This window comes from Manihot esculenta, chromosome 18 (assembly GCF_001659605.2).
Source record: "Manihot esculenta cultivar AM560-2 chromosome 18, M.esculenta_v8, whole genome shotgun sequence".
Lineage (NCBI taxonomy): Eukaryota > Viridiplantae > Streptophyta > Magnoliopsida > Malpighiales > Euphorbiaceae > Manihot > Manihot esculenta.
Window position 1 is genome coordinate 33,332,651 of NC_035178.2, and position 10,888 is coordinate 33,343,538.

Consider the following 10,888-nt stretch of genomic DNA (forward strand, 5'->3'; position numbering starts at 1 on the left):
ACTTTCAGCGGCAGGTTCGGCGGCCGAAAGTCCCTCCAGAGCCGAAAGTCAGGCAGGTTCGGCGGCACCTTCGGCGGCCGAAACTCCCAGACAGAGGCGAAACTCATGCATGTTCGGCGGCACCTTCGGCGGCCGAAAGTCCTAGACAGAGACGAAAGTCTCCCTTCGGGGGCAAGCTTCGGCAGCCGAAGGCTGCCTCCACAAGCATGTTCGGCGGCCGAAAGTGCCTTCGGCTGTTTTCGGCTAAGGGACCCTTTTATAGTGGTTGGCGGAGAACTCACCTTGGCCGGAAATGGGGAAAAAGCTCGCCCGTTTTCAGCTAAGGGACCCTTTTATAGTGGCTGGCCAGGCCACGTTCGGGGGCCGAACGTGCCTCCGCATGCATGCCATGTTCGGCGGCCGAACTTGAGGTTCGGCGGCCGAACCTGGACTTTCCTCACTTATGCTTTCGGGGGCCTAAAGGCGCTCCCGAAGGCATGCGTGTTCGGCGGCCGAACTTGAGGTTCGGCGGCCAAACCTGAGTTTTCCTTCAAGGTTGTTTTCATGCAAAAACTCATTTCCATTTTACTTAAAACCATGAAATACCTTAAAACATTTTATGAAAACATGATTCTACCCTACTAGAGGCTTCTGACATCCAAGATTCCACCGGACGGTAGGAATTCCGATACCGGAGTTTAGCCGGGTATTACATTCTCCCCCCCTTAAGAACATTCGTCCCCGAATGTTCCTCAACTAGCACATAGCATGGCATAAAACATAACATACATACATACATAGCAAATAAACACATAGAGATCTAACCTCAAAAGAGATGAGGGTACTGCTGGAGCATAGACTCCCGTGTCTCCCAAGTGCATTCCTCCAAATTGTGGTGGTTCCACAGGACTTTCACCATCGGGATTTCCTTGTTCCTTAACTTTCTGATCTGGGTGTCTATGATCCGTACTGGCTGTTCAACATAAGTGAGATCCTCTTGGACCTCCACATCAGGCTCACTAAGAACCTTGCTTGGATCTGACACAAACTTCCTCAACATCGAAACATGGAAAACCGGATGGATTCTTTCCATTGAAGCAGGTAAATCCAGCTTGTACGACACATTCCCAATCTTTTGCAAGATTTCAAAGGGTCCAATGTATCGTGGGGCTAGTTTACCTTTCTTCCCAAAGCGAACCACTCCTTTCATTGGAGACACCTTGAGCAATACCAGATCCCCCTCCTGAAACTCTACCTGTCTTCTGCGGATGTCTGCATAACTCTTCTGTCTGCTTGCAGCAGTCTTGATCCTCTCTCTGATTATGGGTACCACCCTGCTGGTGATCTCTACTAGTTCAGGCCCTGCCAAGGCCTTTTCTCCAACTTCCTCCCAGCAAACAGGCGATCTGCACTTCCTCCCATATAAAGCTTCATATGGAGCCATCCCGATGCTAGCATGATGGCTGTTATTGTAGGCAAACTCCACCAATGGTAGATGCTGCCTCCAAGAACCGCCAAAGTCCAGCACACACATTCTAAGCATATCCTCGATAGTCTGGATGGTCCTTTCTGACTGTCCGTCAGTCTGGGGGTGGAAGGCAGTGCTGAAATCCAACCTAGTACCCATGGCATTCTGCAGACTCCGCCAAAACCTGGAGGTGAACTGGGGCCCTCTATCTGACACTATCGAAACAGGAACCCCATGCAGTCTGACGATCTCGTCTACATACACCTGCGCCAACTTATCCACAGAATAGCCACTCCTGACAAGGATAAAGTGAGCAGATTTAGTGAGTCTGTCCACAATCACCCATAGAGGTAGTGCCTCCACATCTTGAGTGCAAAGATTACTGCTGCCATCTCCAGGTCATGTGTGGGGTAATTCAACTCATGCTTCTTCAGCTGCCTAGAAGCATAAGCAATCACCCTCTCATTCTGCATTAGTACACAACCCAGTCCCACACGGGACGCATCACAAAAGACTGTAAAGTCCTCATCACTAGATGGCAGAGCTAAAACTGGTGCTGAAGTCAACCTCTTCTTAAGCTCTTCAAAACTCTCTTCGCACTGGTCGGTCCACAGAAACTTCTGATTCTTCCTGGTTAGTCTGGTCAGAGGAGCTGCTATCTTTGAGAAGTCCTGAACGAACCTCCTGTAATAACCTGCCAAACCCAAGAAACTTCTGATCTCCGTCACTGAAGTGGGTCTAGGCCAGTTAGCCACAGTTTCTGTCTTCTTGGGGTCCACCTCAATCCCATTCTCTGACACTACATGCCCCAAGAACGAAATGCTCCTAAGTCAGAACTCACACTTGGAGAACTTGGCATACAAGCCATGTTCCCTTAAGGTCTGTAGAACCATCCTCAGATGATGGGCATGCTCCTCTGCATTCCTAGAATACACTAAGATATCGTCTATGAAGACGATAACGAAGTGATCTAGGTATTGGCTAAACACTCTGTTCATGAGATCCATGAATGCTGCAGGGGCGTTGGTTAACCCGAACGGCATTACAAGGAACTCAAAATGCCCATATCTGGTCCTGAAAGCTGTCTTTGGCACGTCCTCTTCCCTTATCCTCAGCTGATGGTACCCAGATCTCAGATCTATTTTGGAGAAACAACCCGCTCCGGCTAGCTGGTCGAATAGATCATCGATCCTTGGCAGAGGGTACCTATTCTTGGTAGTGACTTTGTTCAACTGCCTGTAGTCGATACAAAGTCTAAGGGATCCATCCTTCTTCCTCACAAACAAGACCGGAGCACCCCAAGGTGAGGTACTCTGTCGGATGAAGCCCTTTTCTACCAGCTCTTGCAACTGTTCTTTCAATTCTTTCAACTCGGCTGGGGCCATCCTGTAGGGAGGGATAGAGATCGGTCTAGCTCCAGGCACCAACTCTATCTCGAACTCTATCTCCCTAGCAGGTGGTAAACCTGGAAGCTCGTCTGGAAAGACATCCTGAAACTCTCTGACAACTGGCACCGAGGCTGGCTCCCTGACCTGACTGTCTAGCTCTCTCACATGAGCTAAGTACCCCTGACATCCCTTTCTAAGCAACCTACGAGCCTGAAGAGCTGATATCAGACCTCTAGGTGTGCCCCTCTTGTCTCCTCTGAAGACGACCTCTGACCCGTTCTGATCTCTGAGCTTGACTACCTTGTCTCTACAGTCCAAGGTAGCACCATGGGTAGATAGCCAATCCATCCCTACAATGACGTCAAAGTCTGTCAAATCTAGAACCACAAGGTCGGCGGAGAGGCATCTTCCCTCAACAAAAACTGGACTGTACTGGCAGACTGACACTGCCACTGACGGGTCACACTTGGGTCCACTGACCCATAGGGGACACTCTAACCCAGAGACTATCAGACCCAATCTCTCAACGGCTCTCGGAGCAATAAATGAATGAGATGCACCCGGGTCCATTAATGCATACACATCAGAACACCCAATGACGAGATTACCTGACACCACAGTGTTGGATGTGTTAGCCTCCTGCTGAGTCATGGTGAAGATCCTGGCTGGAGCTGATGGACCTTCGCCTCGGGAACCAGAAGAAGAGGCTGCCCCTCTCCCTCTACCTCTGCCACTGCCCTGAGTTGTGGCTGGAGCTGCTGGCTGTGCCACACTACCAGAAGCTGTCTGCTGGGGCTGGCCCATAAAAGGTGCTCTAGGACACTCCCGAGCTATGTGTCCCTCCTGTCCGCATCTGAAACATGCATTAGTCCCAGCTCGACACACTCCCCTGTGCGGCCTTCCACACCTCTAGCATTCTGTACCATCTGAGCCTGAACTCGAGCCACCGCCAAAACCCAGACCGGATTTCAACTTATTCCAAAACTTATTCTTCTTCGGCTTCTTGGTGGTGTTATCCCACCTCTTCTTACTTGAGCTCTGAGAAGAGAGACCTGGCCCTCCTCTGCCGGGGGTCTTAACCCCTGAAGACTGGGTCACTGACTGCTTCACTAACCCCTCAACTATAGCACTCGCTTCCATCCTTCGAGCCATATCCACCACAGTGTGGAAACTTTCTCTCTCAACTGACTGAATCAGTGAGGAGTACCTAGAATGCAGCTTCATCACATATCTCTTGGCTTTCTTCATATCTGAATCTAGAGCTTGCCCTGAAAAAGGCAATAGCTCCAAGAATTTATCCGTGAACTCTTCCACGCTCATGTGCTCTGTCTGCCTCAACTGTTCAAACTCAATCATTTTCAGTTCTCTGGAACTGTCTGGAAAAGCCCATCCAGCGAACTCATTCGCAAATTCCTCCCATGTCATGCCGTCTAGTCTCGGGTCCACATAACACTTGAACCATTCCCGTGCCTTCTTGCACTTTAAAGTGAACCCTGCCATCTGAATGGCCCTGCTATCATTCGCCCCTAGCTCATCAGTTATTGTCTTCACTACTTTCAGATATTCAAAGGGGTCATCCCCTGACTTGTATTTGGGAGCATCCAGCTTGAGGTAATCTGTCATCTTTACTTTGCTCCCATCGGCTGAGCTAGGTCTGGGAGGTTGAGTAACTGGGGCTGCTGGTTCTGTGGGTGGTGGAGGTGGGGGTGCAGCATTCCCCGAGGTGGGGTTTGCCGGGTTTGGATAGAAGGGTGAGGGTGGATAAGCTGGGTACTGTTCGTAAGGTGGATAGAAAGGTGGATAAGGCATGTAGGTAGGGTAGGGGTTAAAGCTGGAGTAATCCGATGTACCTCCCATCGGATACCCTGAACCCTGTGGGAAGGGTGGATAATGAGGTGGAAAACCATACCCCGAGGCCTGAACGCCTCCTTGAGACTCCCCTGTCCCCTCTTCCTCCATGCTCACATCCAGGTTCCCATCCCTCCTCTGCTCCTCTTCCGTAACCTCCCTCACATCTGAAGAACTTCTTCCTCTATCTGTCCCCCTTCTACTAGCGTCAAAAGACCTTCTAGGGTCCCTTGACACTCTTTCTCTGTTGGCTCTACAAGACATTGCCCTAGGCAATGTAGGAGGATGGGCGCTCGTGCCCTCATCCTCAGGTGGTACTCCGGTCAATCTTGCCGATCGACGGGTTCCTCTCATCCTGTTTTCTGAAAAACAGTACACATCATACAAACATTAGCATCATATGGTTCATGTGGGCACACATGAACCCTCATCACATATACATCATTCATATCATATCATTAATGCTCATGCATATAATCATGGCATTACACATCATCATACAAGACAGGACTCCACATCCTATCCTAGTGGACATGATCTTTCCTATTGTGCTTGACCTTCTAGAACATCTATGAGCCCGACACTCTAGGTCCGATCCTATGAACCAGGCTCTGATACCATTCTGTAACGACCCGAAAATCGGACCGCTACCGGCGCTAGGATCCGGGTCGACTTAAGGTCGTCGGGACCCGTAGCAAGCCAAACATACATCCTGAAAACCTGTTTAATCCCATACATGACCAAGAAAATGCATAAAAATTTGAAACTTTACTTTCAAACTTCCAACTCAACCTGAACATGCACAACACATAGCTATAATCATAATCATGATCCCTCTGTGGGATCTCATCAATACCCCAATGGGCGATATATCATAAGATGAGTTGGCTATCATGAACATAATAAAACATTTTGATCATGTAATAAAAGGGATACCTCATACACAATGTCAAGCACAATATCTAATCCTCAATATCATTACATGACTGAAACTGTACTTTTACATAACATTAATACATCTATCATGTCCACACTAACTATTACATACACGTGACTTCATTACTCTTGTAAACCTCCTGGTCTACCCTGTACCTGCAATCCTGGGGAAATTGGGAGAGGGGTGAGCTACTAGAGCCCAGTGAGCAGAATAATAAAACATTTAAAACATATGATAACATGAAATGCATCACATCACAGCTAATCACATCAAGGATGAACCTGTCACCAATAGCCCCCTTCATGGTCCAACTGTGCCAGAACGTAGAATGGGTCCTGGTCTTTCCCTTACATATCATAACATAACATGGTCCAACTGTGCCAGAACGTAGAATGGGTCCTGGTCTTTCCCTTACATAGTGCCAGCGAACGTAGAATGGGTCCCACTGGTCTTACTTTCCGTACCGTACATATCATATCGTCATATCATAGATCGAGGGCTACGAATCATTCAGCATTCATCCACATCAACATCAAAATGCGTAATGCAGCATATTCGTGAATTCTAATGCAAGCAACCTAAACATCACATGGCATCCATGATGCATGAACATGCTCAAAACTGTATAATCGATTTACTTAAAAACATAAAGGTTTATTCCACTCACCTCTGGATAGCTCTGACCAGACACTGGGGCAACAGACTCACTGCTGTGGTCCTCGGTTCCTCGGGTCCGAACCTACACAGGTGGACTCAAATGAGGGACCAAACATACGTGAACATAACTCTAAACTATCCCCCAAAAACCCCCTAAAACATCATGGAATAATCATAGAAAAACATGCAAGAAATGGTTGAACAGGGCACTTTCGGTGGCAGGTTCGGCGGCCGAAAGTCCCTCCAGAGCCGAAAGTCAGGCAGGTTCGGCGGCACCTTCGGCGGCTGAAACTCCCAGACAGAGGCGAAACTCATGCATGTTCGGCGGCACCTTCGGCGGCCAAAAGTCCCAGACAGAGACGAAAGTCTCCCTTCGGGGGCAAGCTTCGGCAGCCGAAGGCTGCCTCCACAAGCATATTCGGCGGCCGAAAGTGCCTTCGGCTGCCGAACCTGGTTTCTCCTAGAATGGCAGAAACTCAGCTCCCCTATGCATTTGTGCCTCCAAACTCAAACCAACATGCATAAACCTATTCTACAACATTCCCAATCATGCATAAGCAAACATACAAGTTCCTAGGGGCATCAAACCATCAAAAACCCCAACTACAACACACAAGCAACTCACATTGTTCAAAATCACATCAAAAACCCATAAGCTCAACATAAGCTACACATGCATTTTCTACCCCATGAACTTGCATAAAACTTGCTTAAAACATAATATAAGCTAGAGATCGACTCTTACCTCTTGAAGATCGAGAGTAGAGGCGACCAAACTTGGAGTTGGAAGAGATTTGAGTTCTTGGACCTCAAAGCTCCAAAACTTGCTTAAAACTCGGAAATCTTCAAAACAAGATGAAAACTAGTGAAAAACTCGAAAGATCTGAAGGAAAAGACTCAAGATCGGTGAGGGGGTGGCGGAGAACTCACCTTGGCCGGAAATGGGGAAAAAGCTCGCCCGTTTTCGGCTAAGGGACCCTTTTATAGTGGCTGGCCAGGCCACGTTCGGGGGCCGAACGTGCCTCCGCATGCATGCCATGTTCGGCGGCCGAACCTGGACTTTCCTCACTTATGCTTTCGGGGGCCTAAAGGCGCTCCCGAAGGCATGTGTGTTCGGCAGCCGAACTTGAGGTTCGGCAGCCGAACCTGAGTTTTCCTTCAAGGTTGTTTTCATGCAAAAACTCATTTCCATTTTACTTAAAACCATGAAATACCTTAAAACATTTTATGAAAACATGATTCTACCCTACTAGAGGCTTCCGACATCCGAGATTCCACCGGACGGTAGGAATTCCGATACCGGAGTTTAGCCGGGTATTACAACTAACATCCGAGGGGTTATCCTGAAGTACCGGAAGACCTCGGTAAAGAAAAGAGAAAAGGGGAAGGTTAAGCCAAACTCCCTTTGTTTAGCGAAAAAGACTAGGCTAAGATCCTTTTGGGGATCGATTAGGTCAGAAGGGGGAGGATCAGGAAGAATGATCCTCTCATTTGGGTATGGAGCCCGAATACGAAAAAGAGGGGTATCTAAGTACTCCCTGGAAAAGAAGTTGTTCAGAGAGGAAGGAGTAACATTTGACTTTACTCTAAAAACGTCGAGAATCTTTGGGCTATCCATGGGAGGACGAAGAGAAGAGCGTACCTTGAAAGTGGTTGAGGCAGAAGAACGATGAAGACAACGCAAAAGACCAAAGAGAGCAAAGGTTTCGAAAGGACAGAGAAAATTTGAAATTTGAAACAGTAGCGAGATGAAAAGATGTTTTGGGACAGACTGTACTTAGGCGGCGCAGTCATAATGATCTTCGGTATTTACCCCCTCATCAGTCGGGCAATAACTGATGAGAAGGTAAAGGGGCAATTGATGACCGTTGGATTTCTCCACCTCGGACTGGGGCCAGGCCCATATCGTGAGCCCATCATTTAGGGGAGGTGGGTCCAAGGCCTTCCTCGAGAGACTAGTCCAGCCCGTTCCCCTCCAGATCGGACTCCAACCCATTTCCTCAATCAGGTCGGCTTAACCTCTTGGGCCCGATGAATAGATCCTTCTTGGGCTCAGCCCGTGACTTATCTTCCGGTCCAGTCCGGAATCAGGAGGGAGACCCACCAGTTCGTCATGTGGGTCCATATGCATGCGCTCCCGAGGAGAATCAGGGGCCGTTACGCATAGGACAGAGATCTGATTCCCTCGTACGCCCGTATCAACGTAGCAGGAACAGGTGGTCCAATGATATACGTTCTGTTAACACGTTACTAGCAGACAAAAGGAAACATATAAAAGGAGAAATACTCTCCTCTAGGTCTAAGTTTTTTCCAGTTTTACAGAACTCATTGTAAAACCCTATTTTCTGGATCTCAGATCATCAAAATTGATGCAAAAATATAAGTGGAAGTGCAAAAGCTTAAAGTTTATGATCATCAAACTCTTATAACCGTGGTTAATTTAGTCCTTAATAGAAAAAATATAGTCGTGTAATAAGAACAAGTAGTATAGATTAGCCAATTGTATCTTCAATATTATTTTCTAATAAATCTAACTCTCAATTTCACTATTGAAAAACATTATAATTAAGAAATAGGTAGAAAGTATTTTATTTTATTTTATTTTTTTAACTTTTATGAGGGTAGATGATGAGTTTTATTAACTTAAACTATAATTTTAATGTTTATCGATTATTTGTTGTCATGTTAAATTTTAATTATTTATATATTTTTAAAGATGATTTGATTATAATTGAATAATCAAATCAAACTCAATGATTGATTTAAATTAAGGTATACTTAGTTCAATTTGGTTATTATTTCATGATTTTTAAAACATTCATGTATTAGTTATCAGTTTAATTACCCTAGATTTGATAATTAAAATGACTAAAATAATAATTTTTTTATAAAATTTTATTAATAATATTAAATTTATGATAATTATTTTTATTAAAATAAGTTATATTTATTATTTTTATAAATGAAATTATTATTATCATACATTTTTATTTATATATTTAATTAATTAATAAGATTTTTATTATGTCTGATACCATTTTACGATCCCAGGTATGATTTACGTTCCCAGGTATGATTTAAATATTATGATTTAAATATTACAGATTTAAAACAGATTTAAAATAAAACAGATTTAAATTACAAAATACCAATAATTAACACAAAATTCATAAAGTATAACTATAATGGTCCATACATACATCATTCCAGATATATATAAAAATGCGTACATGGTAATATTCATATTTAAAAATTATTATTACTTAATAATATTTCAAGATACATAAGCATAGAATTAAATAATTCTAATGTCCGTTCTATTTCTCTACAGTCGCAATATTCATTATGATTGGTAGTATGATAATCACTAATAAATCTGCCTTGTTGAATTAAACAATTTTTAAAACTTATTACTTCTTGTCTATTGGTTAAATCAATTAAACTTAAATTTTCTAATGCTGATTTTATAAATCTCATGATATAATAGTTAAACAATAATTAAATCAGTAAATAATAATGAGCCAAATTAAGATGATAATCCGCTAAATTTAAATAGTAATCTGCTAAGTTAAACTGATTATTAATTAAATAATTATAACCTATTTGTAAATATCCATCAGCGATATAACAATTAATTATTACTTGATTAAACATTTTTAATATTGATTATGCAATCGAATGGGCAACACACTTTCTGATGTGGAAGATCGGTATAAACCGCAACCACAGAGCATACTTATCATAAATGCAATGTTTTAATTTTGGTTAGGGTTCCTGCAACGTTATCCTGGAATTCCCAGAAATAACTCAGATTGATGATTGGAGAGAGAAAGAGAAATAGGTGCCGTCAACACGGACTTATACAGTAGCAGTTGGTAAAATATAATTGTATTAAAAACAAAATACAATGTACTACCTTTTGTACTACTTATACAATCACTGGTACTACTGCTACTACCGAGTTGTTATAAACTTCGGTATCCTTACATGAGAAAGATAAACTGGAATACATTTGAGAGAGAAAATTTTTCTTTGAAATTTTTCGGTGTCCCCTTCATGGTTCAGAAGTCTCCTTTTATAGACGCGGACTTCAAATTTTTATCGAATTTGGTTAAGCGGTCCGTCCCCTGTTAGTGCTGCATTATTGATACGTGGGTCCCGTCATGATCTCTTGTCTGGTGACTCATTGGTTACTGTTTCTGTCTTTTCTTCTTTTTGCTTTTCACGTTGTCTGCCACTATCTACTGTTTCTGTCTTTTCTTCTTTTTGCTTTTCACTTTGTCTGTCATTATCTCTTGTCTGGTAGTGCCTTATGACATCATTGCTTACTTTAGAATTTTGTCTTTGTTGGCCACTTGTCTGCCACTTTGTCGATGCTGAGTGCTGTTATGGGTCCTACATTTCTGCTTGTGTGAAGAAATCGTCATTGTCGGTGGATAAATCCACTGGAGAGGAGACAGAACTTCTTGTTTCTTTTATTTCTTCGAGCAATTTGTCATATTCTTCTTCGGAGACACATTTGGCCATTTGGGCCATTATCTGTTGCTTCTTGGCTAAAAATGTTTCTTGTTTGGTAATCTGGATTGGGCTTAACGTTTTGACATATTGGGG